General features: G+C 46.2%; 1 protein-coding gene across 4 annotated transcripts in view; it reads left to right on the top strand.

The window, feature by feature from the left end:
- The first annotated feature begins 11,830 nt into the window (after positions 1-11,830).
- ccp110 (centriolar coiled-coil protein 110) overlaps positions 11,831-17,350 on the top strand; it is an 89,172-nt gene continuing 83,652 nt past the window's right edge. Inside the window, exons 1-2 of one of the 4 annotated variants that reach the window (XM_087997582.1) lie at positions 11,831-12,214; positions 12,318-12,363. The gene's annotated coding sequence lies outside the window, so the exon portion shown is untranslated. Of the gene's footprint in view, positions 12,364-17,350 lie in introns of all 4 variants that reach the window. The other 3 variants (XM_087997583.1, XM_087997585.1, XM_087997584.1) reach the window with 3 other exon arrangements.

Genomic DNA, 17,350 nt, shown 5'->3' with positions numbered 1-17,350 from the left:
TTCGAGGTGAGCTGCTGGGATGGATTGAGGATTGGCTGTCTAACAGAAGGCAGAGAGTTGGGATAAAAGGTTCTTTTTCAGAATGGCAGCCGGTGACGAGCGGTGTCCTGCAGGGTTCGGTGCTGGGGCCACAGCTGTTCGCATTATATATTAATGATTTGGATGAGGGAACCGGGGGCATTCTAGCAAAGTTTGCCGATGATACGAAGTTAGGTGGACAGGCAGGTAGTACTGAGGAAGTGGGGAGGCTACAGAAGGATCTAGACAGGTTGGGAGAGTGGTCCAGGAAATGGCTGATGGAATTTAACGTGAGCAAGTGCGAGGTCTTGCACTTTGGCAAAAAGAATAAAAGCATAGACTACTTTCTAAATGGTGAGAAAATTAATAAAGCCAAAGCACAAAGGGATCTGGGAGTGCTAGTCGAGGATTCTCTAAAGGTAAACATGCAGGTTGAGTCCGTGATTAAGAAAGCGAATGCAATGTTGTCTCTTATCTCAAGAGGGTTGGAATATAAAAGCAGAGATGTACTACTAAGACTTTATAAAGCTCTGGTTAGGCCCCATTTGGAGTACTGTGTCCAGTTTTGGTCCCCACACCTCAGGAAGGACATACTGGCACTGGAACTGTGACTCCCATATCCAGTGGCACCCACATCCTGTGACACCCACATCCTGTGATTCACACGGATGATCCCTGGAATGACAGGTCTAACATATGAAGAACGGCTGAGGATACTGGGATTGTATTCGTTGGAGTTTAGAAGATTAAGGGGAGACTTAATAGAGACGTACAAAATAATACATGGCTTGGAAAAGGTGGATGCTAGGAAATTGTTTCAGTTAAACGAGGAGACTAGGACCCGTGGACACAGCCTTAGAATTAGAGGGGGTCATTTCAGAACAGAAATGCGGAGACATTTCTTCAGCCAGAGAGTGGTGGGCCTGTGGAATTCATTGCCACGGAGTGCAGTGGAAGCCGGGACGCTAAATGTCTTCAAGGCCGAGATTGATAGATTCTTGTTGTCTAGAGGAATTAAGGGCTACGGGGAGAACGCTGGTAAGTGGAGCTGAAATGCGCATCAGCCATGATTGAATGGCGGAGTGGACTTGATGGGCAGAATGGCCTTACTTCCACTCCTATGTCTTATGGTCTTATGGTCTTATTATTACAAGGCAGTATTAGTGACCCTAAGTGATTATTACAAGGCAGTATGAGTGACCCTGAGTGATTATTACAAGGAGTATTAGTGACCCTGAATGATTATTACAAGGCAGTATGAGTGATCCTGAGCGATTATTACAAGGCAGTATGAGTGACCCTGAGTGATTATTACAAGGCAGTATGAGTGACCCTGAGTGATTATTACAAGGCAGTAGTAGTGACCCTGAATGATTATTACAAAGCAGTAGTAGTGACCCTAAGTGATTATTACAAGGAGTATTAGTGACCCTGAGTGATTTTTACAAGGAGTATTAGTGACCCTGAGTGATTTTTACAAGGAGTATTAGTGAACCTGAGTGATTATTACAAGGAGTATTAGTGACCCTGAGTGAATATTACAAGGCAGTATTAGTGACCCTGAGTGATTATTACAAGCAGTATTAGTGATCCTGAGTAATTATTACAAGGAGTATTAGTGACCCTGAGTGATTATTACAAGCAGTATTAGTGATCCTGAGTAATTATTACAAGGAGTATTAGTGACCCTGAGTGAGTATTACTAGGCAGTATGAGTGACCCTGAATGATTATTACATGGAGTATTAGTGACCCTGAGTGAGCATTACAGGCCGTATGAGTGACTCTGAGTAATTATTATAAGGCAGTATGAGTGACCCTTAGTGAGTATTACAGGCAGTATGAGTGACCCTGAGTAAATATTAAACGGCAGTATGAGTGACCCTGAGTGATTATTAGAAGGCAGTATTAGTGACCCTGAGTGATAACTACAGGCAGTATTAGTGACCCTGAGCGATTATTACAATGCAGTATGATTGACCCTGAGTGATTATTACAAGGCAGTATGATTGACCCTGAGTGAGTATTACAGGCAGTATGAGTGACCCTGAGTAATTATTACAAGGCAGTATAGTGACTGTGAGAGACGATTTCGGTACAAACAACTGAGATGTGCATGACCTCAGAGTCTAAGGGGAATAGAGCCATAGGGGTAGGGTAAAACATGCTTCTCTGTAATAAAAGACGAGACATCTGCTGCTACGGGTTGATAAGACCACTCACATTGACAGAGTAGAAAAACAAGTCCTTGATTGATAAGACCACTCACACAGAATAGAAAAACAAGTCCTTGATTAATAGGACCACTAACTCTGGCAGAGAAGAATAAGTCCTTGACTGATAAGACTACAGGGTAAGAAGAAAAAAACAACTCGGGAGACATCTGCTATAGACTTTAAGATAAGGATATAGAATGGAAAATTGCTGAACGGTTTAGAATGTGAACCTCGTGACTCTTTAGAGCCACAGAGGGGAGGGACTTGTCCTGTATTTAATCAGAAGACATTGTTAGCCTCGGCGCGCTTTTCTCAGAAGAGTGCCCAACTCTGCAGACTTGCTAATAAAACTTTGTTTTCCTGAATTTGTCTAGAGCGATTATTGAGAAGCGATTTTCGTTTCTAACAAACTTGGGGGCTCGTCCGATCAACACTCCGGCCGCGAGGGGGGCTGAGGAAGGACATCGGAGAAGGTGCACCCTGCCGAGTTCGGCAGTCCCTGATTCCTTGCTTGTCGCCCCGCGCGGCTTGAGCGAGTGATATCCGGAAGGCTCAGGAGAACAAAGGAGGGGTGTGGCCGAGGCAGTGGGGACGGTTAACGATCGAGTAATTTCAGTGCACCGAACCCAGGTAAGAAAAGACTTGTGGGAACCGTCTTTCCGGAGGACTGGGGACCTGCGGAGTGCCTGTAGATTTTTCTACAGAGACGTGGGACTCAGGAATCTAGAGACCGGGGCTCGTCTGTGCGAGATTTTGCAGAGACCGTGTTTGCGGAGGAACGTGGACCTACGGGGTGCCTGTAGATTTTTCTACAGAGACGTGGGACACAGGAATCCAAAGACCGGGGGTGCCTGCAAAGGGACCTGGGCGATCACAGGACTGAAGGTCCGGGAATTGGCTAAATAGTGATAGATTATCACAGGATAATACAGGAATTTCCGATTTTACAAAGTCCTCGGCAATGGGAAATAAGGGATCCAAGGCGGATAAGGGAGAGGTAGGCTTGAGCGTAGACAATGAAAAATACCCCGGAGTACCTGCCGATAGTCCGTTAGGTATAATGTTAAATAATTGGGGTCAGGGTAGGGAAAAAGGAAAATCTAGACAGAAGATGGTGAAATACTGTCGAACGTGGTCCCAAAAACCTATTCAGGGAGACTCAGTGTGGTGGCCTAAATTCGGCACTGATGAAGACTGGGTCCGGCAAGCTCTAATTTTATATGTCAATTCGAAACCTAATGTTACTCGGGGGGAAAGTGATTACGCCCTTTGTTGGCTACCAGTCGCACTATCTTGCAAAATGAAGGTAGCCAATGAAGACTCGAAAGGGCAGAAAGATTGGGAACCTTTAGATCACTTACCGCCGCCCTACGTGACCCCGTCTGCCCCGCAAAATAGTCCTTTGGGTGGCGACGATTCAGGGGAAGGGGAAGAAAGCGGGGAGGAACCACCAGGAGCCTCAGGAGTACAGACTAGATCTCAAGCTGGAAAGAGTCACAGACGAAACTCTGTCCCGATTGCAAGAATGAATCCACTTCGGGAAGTGACCATGGGAGGCGCGGAAGGAGGGACGGGATATGTGAACGTCCCCTTAACGAGTACTGAAGTACGGAATTACAAGAGGGAGATGAAGGGCCTCCTGGAGGACCCCATGGGCCTGGCTGAACAATTAGATCAGTTCCTGGGGCCAAATACTTACACGTGGGATGAGATGTATTCCATCATGGGAACATTGTTCTCTAGCCAGGAGCGACAGATGATACGACAAGCTGCGCTGTTGGTCTGGGAGAGAGAGGGAGGAGCAGGAGGGGAGCAGAAATTTCCCCTCACCGACCCCGAGTGGGATAAGCAAACGGAAGAAGGAAGACGCAACATGAGGGACATGCGGGAATATTGGATAAAAGGAATAAGGCAGGCAGCCCCGAAGGGGCACAATTTTACCAAGGCCTTTGGGAATCATCAAAACCCGGAGGAAACCCCTACAGACTTCCTAGACAGGATTAGGAAGAACTTGCAGCAGTTCGCTGGGGTGGACCCTGAGACGGCAGTGGGACAGCAACTCATACGGGTAGAGTTTGTATCAAAAGCCTGGCCAGACATACGAAAGAAGTTAGAGAAAATGGATGATTGGGATAGTAAACCTCTGAGTGAACTACTACGGGAGGCGCAAAAGGTGTTTGTGAGAAGAGACGATGAGAAGCAAAAGAAGGCGACAAAGATAATGATGCAGACGGTGCAACAAGTGACAGCTGGAAGGAGGGAAAAGGGGGAGCCGTGGCAGGAACAGGAAAGGGGAGAGTCATGGCAAGAGCAGAGGAAAAGAGAACCATGCCGGAACAAAGGAAGGGTGGAGGAACTCGAGGCCGTGACAGGGAAACGAGGAGGATACTCAGATGTTACTACTGTAATGAAGAGGGACATTTTAAGCGAGAGTGCCCCCGCTACAAGCGGGAAGTCCGGTCGTACGCCCTGATGGAGGAAGATTAGGTAGGTCGGGGGTTCCTACCCTTGGGGCAAAAGGACTATCGACAGGAACCCCTGGTAAACTTGAAAGTAGGGCCCCAAGGGTCGGAGATCACATTTATGGTGGACTCGGGAGCCGAAAGATCAAGTATAATCCAAATACCCCCCGGCGCCCGAGCAGGAAGAACAGTTATGGGGTATCTGGCATTGGAGGAAAGACATTGCAAGTCCCAGTAGTGGAGGATGTGGAAATTAGGTATGAACACAGAACTACTAAACGAGACCTCCTTCTACTGCCATCGGCGGGGTTTAATTTGTTAGGAAGAGACTTGCAGGTCAAACTAGGGATCGGAACGGTACCAAGTAACGGGGAAATGGTGGTAAGGTTGTTCGCCCTCACCGAAGATGATGATCAACAAATAGACCCGGAAGTTTGGTACCGAGAGGGGAACAGAGGGGGTCTAAACATCAAACCTCTCCAAATCACCATGTTACCAGGAAGAGGCCCGGTAAGAAGGAAACAGTACCCGATTGCTATGGAAGGACGGGAAGGGTTACAACCTGTGATAGAAAGATTAATCACAGATGGACTACTGGAGGAATGCATGTCCCCTTTCAATACTCCAATACTCCCTGTGAGGAAGCCGGATGGGACGTATAGGCTGGTGCAAGACTTGCGGGGGTTGAATGAAGTAGTCCAGGCTAGATACCCGGTGGTGCCCAATCCCTACACGTTAATGAGTAAAATTCCCCCCGAACATGAATGGTTCAGCGTAATAGATTTGAAGGATGCCTTCTGGAGTTGCCCCCTTGATGAAGAAAGTCGGAACCTTTTAGCATTTGAATGGGAGAATCCCTTCACAGGACGAAAGCGACAGTTAAGATGGACAGTCTTGCCGCAGGGATTCACGGAGTCACCCAATTTGTTTGGACAAATACTGGAGCAGATCTTAGGAGGATTTCGGTGTAACGCGGAGAATCAATTGCTCCAATATGTCGATGATCTCTTACTCTCAGGACCAAGAGAAGAGGAAGTATGAGCAGACACCGTTGCCCTGCTGAACTTCCTGGGGAAACAGGGCCTACGCCTCTCCAGGTCAAAACTCCAGTTTGTGGAGCAAGAAATAAGATATCTGGGCCATCAGGTCAGTAAGGGGCATCGCCGTATCACACCAGAACGAATATCGGGGATTACGGGTATGCCAATACCCAGGACGAAGAAGGAAATCAGACAATTCCTGGGGCTAGTAGGGTATTGCCGGATATGGATTGAAAGTTACACCACTCTAGTAAAGTTTTTGTACGACAAACTGGGACAAGAAGAACAAAAGCTGGACTGGTCAGATGAGGAGGAGCAGCGATTTAATATTCTTAAAAATAAACTGATCCGAGCTCCGGTATTGGCTTTACCCACCCTGAAGGAACCGTTCCAGTTATATGTTAATAGCGCCGGCGGAATTGCCCAGGGTGTGCTTACCCAGCTGCGGGCAGGGAAACGTCAGCCGGTTGCATTTTTGTCAAAAATGTTAGACCCCGTGTCACGTGGATGGCCGACCTGTATACAGGCAGTGGCAGCTACGGCAATGTTAGTAGAAGAGGCCCGGAAACTTACCTTTGGAGGAAGGATCACAGTATACTCCCCACATTCGGTTAGTACCATACTGGCTCAAAAGGCTCACCGCTGGTTAACAGACTCTCGCATCCTGAAGTATGAGACGATTTTGATGACCGGAGACGATCTCAATTTTGCAAAAGATCTCAGTTGCAACCCTGCCCAGTTTCTATACGGACGTCCTGCAGATGGGGAACAGGAGCATGATTGTGTGGAATTTGTAGACTTACAGACCAAAAGCCGAGAGGACCTGCAAGAGGCCCCGCTGGGTGAAGGACAGGAACTGTACATCGACAGGTCCTCCCGGTGCATCAGTGGGGTACGGTACAGTGGCTATGCTGTCGTAGATGGCGCAACGAAACGGACGATCGAGTCCGGACGACTGCCCGGGAAGTGGTCAGCCCAATCCTGTGAGTTATACGCCCTCCAGAGGGCCCTGAAGTTATTGGAAGGGAAAGTGGGGACCATATATACTGACTCAAAGTATGCATACGGAATCGTTCATACTTTCGGGAAAATCTGGAAAGAGCGAGGATTGATAACTTCCCGGGGAAAAGAATTAGCTCACGAACAAATGATCAGCCTAACGTTGGAAGCCCTGGCGTAGTACATGTACCCGGTCACCAGAAGGGGTCGACACCGGAAGCGGTGGGAAACCGGCTGGCAGATGAGGAAGCCAAGCGGGCAGCGGTCGAAAAACACGTCCAATTATTAACATTAATACCGTTGAGGGAAGGGCTCACTAAACAACCCGTCTTCACCCAGGGGGAGATTGATAAAATGGATCAATTGGGTGCCCGGCTAGAAACTAACGGGAAGTGGACGGTTCCTGATGGGAGACAAGTACTAAACAAACAGATCACCCAGAGTATTCTGCACCGATTACATCATCAGACCCACTGGGGGGTGCAAGCCATGTGTGACACGATCCTGAGAGACTATGTATGTAGGGGGATATACACGTTAGCCCAACAAGAAATAGTCGGATGCCCCACTTGCCAGCGAATTAACAAGAAAGCCATGCATTCTATGCCAGCTGGTGGTCAGCCCCTCGCAATTAGGCCATTCCAGAGGATCCAAATTGACTTTACAGACTTACCCCCAGTACAGAGATTGAAGTATCTGCTAGTAATAGTAGACCATTTCACTCACTGGGTAGAGGCTTTCCCAACCGCCAAAGCCGATGCACCAACCGTGGCCCGACTATTGTTAGAGAACATAATCCCGAGATATGGCATAATGGAATCTATAGACTCAGACTGCGGGACACATTTTGTTTCTAGGCTACACCATTTGATCTGTACTGCCCTGGGTATCCAATGGAAATTCCATGCACCCTGGCATCCCCAGAGCTCGGGTCGAGTTGAGAGAATGAATGGCACACTCAAGACCCAATTGACTAAGCTGATGTTAGAAACTAAGTTACCATGGCCAAAGTGCCTTCCCATTGCCCTATTGAGAATACGTACAGCACCTCACCGGGATATCGGGGTCTCCCCCTATGAGATGCTGTTCGGATTACCATATTGGAGTAAGGTTGATGGGTGTCCCACTCTGCAAGGGGGAGATGTATTTGTCAGAGACTATTTACTGGCCTTATCCCGTTCTTTTGCAGAACTCCGGAGGAAGGGTCTCCTGGCTCAGACTCCGCCGCTCGACTTCCTCTTGCATAAGGTGGAGCCCGGAGATTGGGTACTTGTAAAGACTTGGAAGGCCGAAAAGCTCCAGCCCCAGTGGGAAGGACCGTTCCTGGTCCTGTTAACAACTGAAGCCGCTGTTCGGACAAAAGAAAAAGGGTGGGCCCACGCATCGAGGATAAAGGGGCCTATTCTGCCAGAAGGAGAGAGTACTTGGACATGCGGGCCAGGGGACAAGCCGTTGGTGGTAAAGTTGAAAAGACAGCGACAATGAACTCTACCTGGACTGTATTGATGGGGATATTGATCAGTTTACTCCTGTATGTGGGGAAGGGCGAGGGGAGATGTGACAAATGTCGGACTACGGTGAGGCTTGGGAGTCAGATCTACTCGGGATCATTTGTGTCTCACTCCCATTTGAACGATTGGTGTTACGATGTGAATGCACGGCAAGAATGTTGGGAGGGTGGAAAACCCTATTATCAGGTGTATAATAAAGGGTACGGTGGCAAAGCCCATGGATGCCCTAACAGTGACCGCTGGGTGTGTGTTAACAAAGCTGGGCAGTGGGGGCTACCCTCTGTGTTGCTCAAAGAACATGTGGACAGAGTCAGGGAGACATTAGTACAGAACATTAAACGGAAGTTAGAGAAAGAGCGCGACCGTCAAAGGACGGTCGTTGTCTCCAAGGTGCCGTCTATATACAAGGAGGTAGAAGAAAAGATCAAACTCCCCGATGTAACACAGAACCTGTTTATTGATCTTACGTCGAGGATAGCCACCGTGTTAAATATAAGCAATTGCTGGGTTTGTGGGGGGCCACATATGACTGAACAATGGCCGTGGTCTGGTCAAAGCTTAGATATATGGGAGTTGCTTCAGTATAATTGGACGCATGTCAATGAAAGGAAAGGGCAGGTGTGGAGACTGACTAACAGCCCGGAAGGCCAGTTCTGTGTTGAAGGGAAAGGGAAGGTTGAGGTGGGTATCAGCCCCTGTCAGAGTGTGTTGAATACAACCACACAAGTCTGGTGGCCTGAGGATATCACATGGTACATTGCGAAACAGGAGAACCGCAATTGTGTGAGGCTGAGTGATGACTCTCGGTTTTGGAATTGTAGCGGCACCGGCCCTTATGAGGGCAGCCCTGGGATAAAAGAGGTGTGGAACGACGTTGCGAAACAGGGGGGCCTGCCCCAGATGGCCTATTCTGGATATGCGGTAATCAGGCATATGCCAAGTTGCCCATAGGATGGGCTGGGGTATGCTTCCTGGGTCTAATTAGACCAGAGTTCTTCTTATTACCCCGGGAGGAGGGCCACGACTTGGGGGTTAAACTATTTGACTCCCTGCGGAGGCCAACAAGGGATATCCAAGTTGGTGATTGGGGGGATGAATGGCCACCGGCCCGTATTATTGAATACTATGGGCCTGCTACATGGGCACAGGATGGATCATGGGGATACCGTACTCCTATCTATATGTTAAATCGAATTATCAGGCTCCAAGCAGTCGTAGAGGTCATTACTAATCAGACAGCCCTGGCCCTGGAGTTGCTGGCTAAGCAGCAGAATCAGATGAGGGCTGCTATATACCAAAACCGGCTTGCCTTGGATTATCTGTTGGCCTCGGAAGGGGGCGTGTGCGGGAAGTTTAACCTGACTAACTGCTGTCTGAAAATTGACGATAATGGTAAAGCGGTTTTGAAGATTTCCGATAAAATTCGGAAACTGGCCCATGTGCCGGTTCAATCCTGGCGTCCTCTTGGTAGCATCGGATGGTGGGATGGTCTCTTAGGTGGTAGTTGGTGGCGCACGGTGTTACTGGTGGCTGGGGGGGGGGGCGTAATGCTTTTACTCATCTTACCCTGCCTGACCCCCTGTGTTCAATCTTTAATCCAGAAAAATATTTCCCATCTCCAGGCAGTGGCGGTACCCCAACATGAAACACAAGAACTTAAGGTGCTGTTGCTGCGAAAGACCAAGGATTTCCCGGGCCCTTGATGAGAGGAGGCTTATCTTTGTCATGCACATAAAAAAAAAGGGTGGAATTGTGAGAGACGATTTCGGTACAAACAATTGAGATGTGCATGACCTCAGAGTCTAAGGGGAATAGAGCCATAGGGGTAGGGTAAAACATGCTTCTCTGTAATAAAAGACGAGACATCTGCTGCTACGGGTTGATAAGACCACTCACATTGACAGAGTAGAAAAACAAGTCCTTGATTGATAAGACCACTCACACAGAATAGAAAAACAAGTCCTTGATTAATAGGACCACTAACTCTGACAGAGAAGAATAAGTCCTTGACTGATAAGACTACAGGGTAAGAAGAAAAAAACAACTCGGGAGACATCTGCTATAGACTTTAAGATAAGGATATAGAATGGAAAATTGCTGAACGGTTTAGAATGTGAACCTCGTGACTCTTTAGAGCCACAGAGGGGAGGGACTTGTCCTGTATTTAATCAGAAGACATTGTTAGCCTCGGCGCGCTTTTCTCAGAAGAGTGCCCAACTCTGCAGACTTGCCAATAAAACTTTGTTTTCCTGAATTTGTCTAGAGCGATTATTGAGAAGCGATTTTCGTTTCTAACAGTGACCCTGAGTGATTATTACAAGGCAGTATTAGTGACCCTGAGTGAGTATTACAGGCAGTATGATTGACCCTGAGTGATTATTGCAAGGCAGTATGAGTGACCCTGAGTGATTATTGCAAGGCAGTATGAGTGACCCTGAGTGATTATTACAGGCAGTATGAGTGACCCTGAGTGAGTATTACAGGCAGTATGAGTGACCCTGAGTGATTATTACAAGGAGTACTAGTGACCCTGAGTATTACAGGCAGTATGAGTGACCCCTGAGTGATTATTACAAGGAGTATTAGTGACCTTGAGTGAGTATTACAGGCAGTATGAGTGACCCTGAGTAATTATTACAAGGCAGTATGAGTGACCCCTGAGTGATTATTACAAGGAGTATTAGTGACCTTGAGTGAGTATTACAGGCAGTATGAGTGACCCTGAGTAATTATTACAAGGAGTATTAGTGACCCTGAGTGAGTATTACAGGCAGTATGAGTGACCCTGAGTGATTATTACAAGGAGTATTAGTGACCCTGAGTATTACAGGCAGTATGAGTGACCCCTGAGTGATTATTACAAGGAGTATAAGTGACCTTGAGTGAGTATTACAGGCAGTATGAGTGACCCTGAGTAATTATTACAAGGCAGTATGAGTGACCCTTAGTGAGTATTACAGGCAGTATGAGTGACCCTGAGTAATTATTACAAGGCAGTATGAGTGACCCCTGAGTGATTATTACAAGGAGTATTAGTGACCCTGAGTGAGTATTACAGGCAGTATGAGTGACCCTGAGTAATTATTACAAGGCAGTATGAGTGACCCCTGAGTGATTATTACAAGGAGTATTAGTGACCCTGAGTGAGTATTACAGGCAGTATGAGTGATCCTGAGTAATTATTACAAGGCAGTAGTAGTGACTGAATGGTTATTTCAGGTAGTATTATGGACCCCGAGTAATTATTACTGCCGGATACGCACTCCGTGTTGCTCCTCCTTTAACCCCCACCTTTGCTGCAGCAGAACCGGACGTGACGTTCAGAGACGGCGCGAGCCAATGAGCGCGGACTCCTGTTGCCAGGTGACGGAGCGGTTTGGATGGCGGGAGCGGAACGGGGTTAGTGACAGGTCAGGGCCCGGCGGCGGACAGCCCCAGCCCGACCACCGCCACCCCCTCGGGATCTCCCTCTCCCCCACCCTCACCCTCACCCCCACCCCCACCCCCACCCCCACCCCCACCCCCACCCCCACCCTCACCCTCACCCTCACCCTCACCCCCACCCCCACCCCCTCCCTCACCTCCCAGTCCTCCCCCTGAGCTGCTCGTGCCGCCTCCCTCAGGCCTGGGTCCCTGACGGCGCCGCTTTGTGCTGGCTGAGTGCCGCATTGAAACTCCAGCTGCTCCTGTGAATGCTGCAGTATCCATCCATCCATCCCCGGGATTTCTGATTGCAGCTGCTTTGTCATCTGTAAAATCAATGGTTTAAACAGTGGCTATGGTTGCTTTCTCATTGTGTGGGGCTTTCGTTAGTACCCGACACACACAACCATCTACTATAAACTTTTGTATTCTGCAGTCTTTGTCTTTCCTCCAAATTTCCTGCTGGAAAGAGTTTTTAAAATTTCATTTGGATTCTGCATCATCTATGTAATATTGAGTATTAACCTCTGCCACAGTGTTTAGCTGGTTGGTAACCAAGTTCATTTTGGAACACAACAGACAATACAATTTGAAGAGTAGCAAATATTTGGCAGTATTTCTTTCACTCCTGTTTTCTTCTTCCTTGAAGGTGGAAGCTTGTTTGATTATCACGTAGAGTTTTATCGTGTGTCCTGGTAAGTTGTTCAAGGTTTTAACATTACAGCCTAATTTCAACTCTTGACACGTGCTTGAAATTTCCTACTGTACTGTTTTTATTTCATGTCGAGGCATGTGCAGTATTTGAGTATATACTGTATTTTGCCTGTTTACTAACTGTAATGGGTTGCCCAAATGTTCGTCAAATTTGTTAGAACACCTTGAATTTGATTAGCATAAATCAGTATAAATAATCTGGAGTTCAAGAAAAGCTAAAGCAAGCAGTTGAATGTTTTTACTTTGAGATTTAAACATTTATATTAATTTAACCACACAAACATTTGAATTTGGAGCCAGCTCTTGAGCCTGAACTGCCATTCAGTGCAATCTGAGCTGATCTGATTATTCTACATTCCCACCAACACAGATTAAGGTTTCACTCCCTTGTTTATACAAAGAATCTATCGCCCTCGATTTTAAAAATATTCAGACTTTACTTCTACTGCCTTTGAGGAAGAGAGTTGTAAAAACCTTCAGTTGTCTACTCATCTCAGCTTTAAATGGGCAGTCCATTTTTTAAAAAGTGATGCCTAGAAGATGCCCACAAAAATGTCATTCGTGTATATCAAAATCAGCTTGTTTAACAAATTGCAATTGGAAAGCTTTTCAACTGTTTAATCGTTTTAATGCATATGTCAATGCATGAAAAGAAGCAAAATAAAGAGCAGGATTCTGAGGATGTAATTTATAAAAATGGTCAAAAGATTGCTACTGAAAGATGATAAAAATGACGTTCAAATTATAGGGTTGAGAAAATCTATCTGAATTATGTGGAGAATTGGAAAATATTGAACTGGATCAACCAAGTTTTTCTTTTCACCAAGTGTTTGAGAGGAACTCAAACTTCTAGCAACACTGAAATTTAGTCAAAAGAAATGAAAGAATGTGCACTTGTTGACAAGTAGCACATTTCAGGATGATTTAAGGAGAGTTAGAGGCTGCACAACTTCTGCAGTCTAGAGGAATGTTCTTTACCCTCTCCCCTTTCATCTGCAGTGGTTGGTGCTGCTGGATTAGCATTTTGCCAACGCAACTTATTGCTTCCACAGATCAAGAAGAATTTCGAATAAAATATGAATGGCCAAATACTCCCTCTTTCCAGCTGACTACTTTAAGTTAGAGTAACCTCAGAATCAGAGTTTTTTGTTTCAAATTTCATGCAACAAGTGAGTAGCAAAGGAAATTTTGGTTTCTTTGTGGTTGAAACACAAAGTTAGCATGTACAGCAAGTAATTAGGACAATGAGTAGAATGTTGGCCTTGATTGCAGAGGAATGGAGAATAGAGTCATAGAGATGTACAGCATGGAAACAGACCCTTCGGTCCAACCCATCCATGCCGACCAGATATCCCAACCCAATCTAGTCCCACCTGCCAGCACCCGGCCCATATCCCTCCAAACCCTTCCTATTCATATACCCATCCAAATGCTCTTAATGTTGCAATTGTACCAGCCTCCACCACATCCTCTGGCAGCTCATTCCATACATGTACCACCCTCTGCGTGAAACATTTGCCCCTTAGGTCTCTTTTATATCTTTCCCCTCTCACCCTAAACCTATGCCCTCTAGTTCTGGACTCCCCATCCCCAGGGAAAAGACTTTGCCGATTTATCCTATCCATGCCCCTCATAATTTGGTAAACCTCTATAAGGTCACCCCTCAGCCTCTGACGCTCCAGGGAAACAGCCCCAGCTGTTCAGCCTCTCCCTGTAGCTCAGATCCTCCAACCCTGGCAACATCCTTGTAAATTTTTTTCTGAACCCTTTCAAGCTTCACAACATCTTTCCGATAGGAAGGAGACCAGAATTGCATGCAATATTCCAACAGTGGCCTAACCAATGTCCTGTACAGCTGCAACATGACCTCCCAACTCCTGTACTCAATACTCTGACCAATAAAGGAAAGCATACCAAACACCTTCTTCACTATCTTATCTACCTGCGATTCCACTTTCAAGGAGCTATGAACCTGCACTCCAAGGTCTCTTTGTTCAGCAACACTCCCTAGGACCTTACCATTAAGTGTATAAGTCCTGCTAAGATTTGCTTTCCCAAAATGCAGCACCTTGCATTTATCTGAATTAAACTCCATCTGCCACTTCTCACCCCATTGGCCCATCTGGTCAAGATCTTGTTGTAATCTGAGGTAACCCTCTTCGCTGTCCACTCCACCTCCACCTCCAATTTTGGTGTCATCTGCAAACTTACTAACTGTACCTCTTATGCTCACATCCAAATCATTTGTATAAATGACAAAAAGTAGAGGACCCAGTACCAATCCTTGTGGCACTCCACTGGTCACAGGCCTCCAGTCTGAAAAACAACCCTCCACCACCACCCTCTGACTTCTACCTTTGAGCCAGTTCTGTATCCAAGTGGCTAGTTCTCCCTGTATTCCATGAGATTTAACCTTGCTAATCAGTCTCCCATGGGGAACCTTGTCGAACGCCTTACTGAAGTCCATATAGATCACATCTACTGCTCTGCCCTCATCTATCTTCTCTGTTGCTTCATCAAAAAACTCAATCAAGTTTGTGAGACATGATTTCCCACGCACAAAGCCATGTTGACTATCCCAAATCAGTCCTTGCCTTTCCAAATACATATACATCCTGTCCCTCAGGATTCCCTCCAACAACTTGCCCACCACCGACGTCAGGCTCACTGGTCTATAATTCCCTGGCTTGTCCTTACCACCCTTTTTAAAGAGTGGCACCACGTTTGCCAACCTCCAGTCTTCCGGCACCTCACCTGTGACTATCGATGATACAAATATCTCAGCAAGAGGCCCAGCAGTCACTTCTCTAGCTTCCCACAGAGTTCTCGGGTACACCTGATAAGGTCCTGGGGATTTATCCACCTTTAACCGTTTCAAGACATCCAGCACTTCCTCCTCTGTAATCTGGACATTTTGCAATATGTCACCATCTATTTCCCTACAGTCTATATCTTCCATATCCTTTTCCACAGTAAATACTGATGCAAAATATTCATTTAGTATCTCATCCATTTTCTGTGATTCCACACAAAGGCCGCCTTGCTGATCTTTGAGGGGCCCTATTCTCTCCCTTGTTACCCTTTTGTCCTTAACATATTTGTAAAACCCCTTTGGATTCTCCTTAATTCTATTTGTCAAAGCTATCCCATGTCCCTGTTTTGCCTTCCTGATTTCCCTCTTAAGTATACTCCTACTTTCTTTATATTCTTCTGAGGATTCACTCGATCTATCCTGTCTGTACCTGACATATGCTTCCTTCCTTCTTTTTCTTAACCAAACTCTCAATTTCTTTAGTCATCCAGCATTCCCTATAGTTACCAGCCTTCCCTTTCACCCTGACAGGAATATACTTTCTCTGGATTCTTGTTATCTCATTTCTGACGGCTTCCCATTTTCCAGCCATCCCTTTACCTGCGAACATCTGCCTCCAATCAGCTTTTGAAAGTTCTTGCCTAATACCGTCAAAATTGGCCTTTCTCCAATTTAGCTCTTCAGCTTTTAGATCTGGTCTATCCTTTTCCATCATTATTTTAAAACGAATAGAATTATGGTCACTGGCCCCAAAGTGCTCCCCCACTGACACCTCAGTCACCTGCCCTGCCTTATTTCCCAAGAGTAGGTCAAGTTTTGCACCTTCTCTAGTAGGTACATCCACATACTGAATCAGAAAATTGTCTTGGACACACTTAAGAAAAGTCTTGTTAAAATTGTACAGGGCATTGGGAAGACCACAACTGGAGTGCTACATAAAAGTTTTAGTCGTCTTGTTTAAACAGGCGTAAACCCACATTGGAGGCAGTTCAGAGATGTCTTATTAATCCCCAAGTGAAATCATATTCTTGTGATAAAACTTTGAGAAGATTGGGTCTGTATTCAAAGTTTAGAAGAATGAGTGGTGATCTTAATGAAACATGAATAAACTTCACAAGGAGCATACTGAAAGAATGTTTCCCTCAGTAAGGAAATCTTGATCTGGGGCGCATGGAGACTAAATAAGGGATTTCTACGATGAAAATCAAGGTGAACAACAACAGGAATTGTTGGAAAAGCTGAGCAGGTCTGGCAGCGTCTATGGAGAGAAATCAGACTTAGTGTTTCAGGTTGAATGACCCATCCTCAGAACACACTTGACCCAAAGTGTTAATTTTGATTTCTCTACATGGGTGCTACCAGACGAGCTTTTCCAGCAGCTCCTGTTTCTCATTGACACCATCCACAGTTCTTTCGGTTTTTGAGGTAGGAGGGAATTGCTTTCTTAACAGACACTGAATCTTTTGGAAATTGGGATTCTCTACCACAGAGGCTGAGTCATTGTGTATATTTGGGCCTGAAATGGTCAGATCTTTGAACTATATGAGTAGCGTAGCAATTAGAGTAGTTTTTTATTTGTCATTTCTACTATATACAACTGACACAGTTAAAATGAGACGGTGTCCCTCCAGGACCGAGGGTGCTAGATGGACAGCACAATTTGTACATGGCATAAAGTGCATAAGAAGTGCAAAACTGCAAGTTACAGTGTAATAGAAAGATGATAAATAAGAGACATTTTTTGAGCAGCAATTCGAAGTTGTGCAAGGAATTTCAGATTGGGGTGGTGCGGTGGCTCTGTGTTGCCTCAACGCCAGGGACCTGTGTTCGATTCCTGCCTCAGCAACTGTCTGTGTGGAGTTCTGTGTCTGTGTGGGTTTCCTCTGGGTGTTCTGGTTTCCTCCTAAAATCCAAAGATGTGCAGATTAGGTAAATTGGCCATGCTAAATTGCCCATGGTGTGTAGGGTAGGTGTATTAGTCTGGGGTGGGTGTAGGGGAATGGGTCTGAGGGGGTTCAGAGGGTTGTTGTGGACTTGTTTGGCTGAAGAGCTGTTTGCACAAAGTAGGGATTCTATATCTATATCTTCTAATCCAATCATACTGTGTTAAGGAGCCTGATGGCATTGGGCAAGAAACTGTTGCGCAGTCTGGCTGT

Source organism: Chiloscyllium plagiosum, unplaced genomic scaffold (genome assembly GCF_037043375.1).
Source record: "Chiloscyllium plagiosum isolate Xiang-an unplaced genomic scaffold, Cpla_swu_hap1 HiC_scaffold_20, whole genome shotgun sequence".
Classification (NCBI taxonomy): domain Eukaryota; kingdom Metazoa; phylum Chordata; class Chondrichthyes; order Orectolobiformes; family Hemiscylliidae; genus Chiloscyllium; species Chiloscyllium plagiosum.
This window is presented reverse-complemented; position numbering and strand designations above follow the sequence as displayed.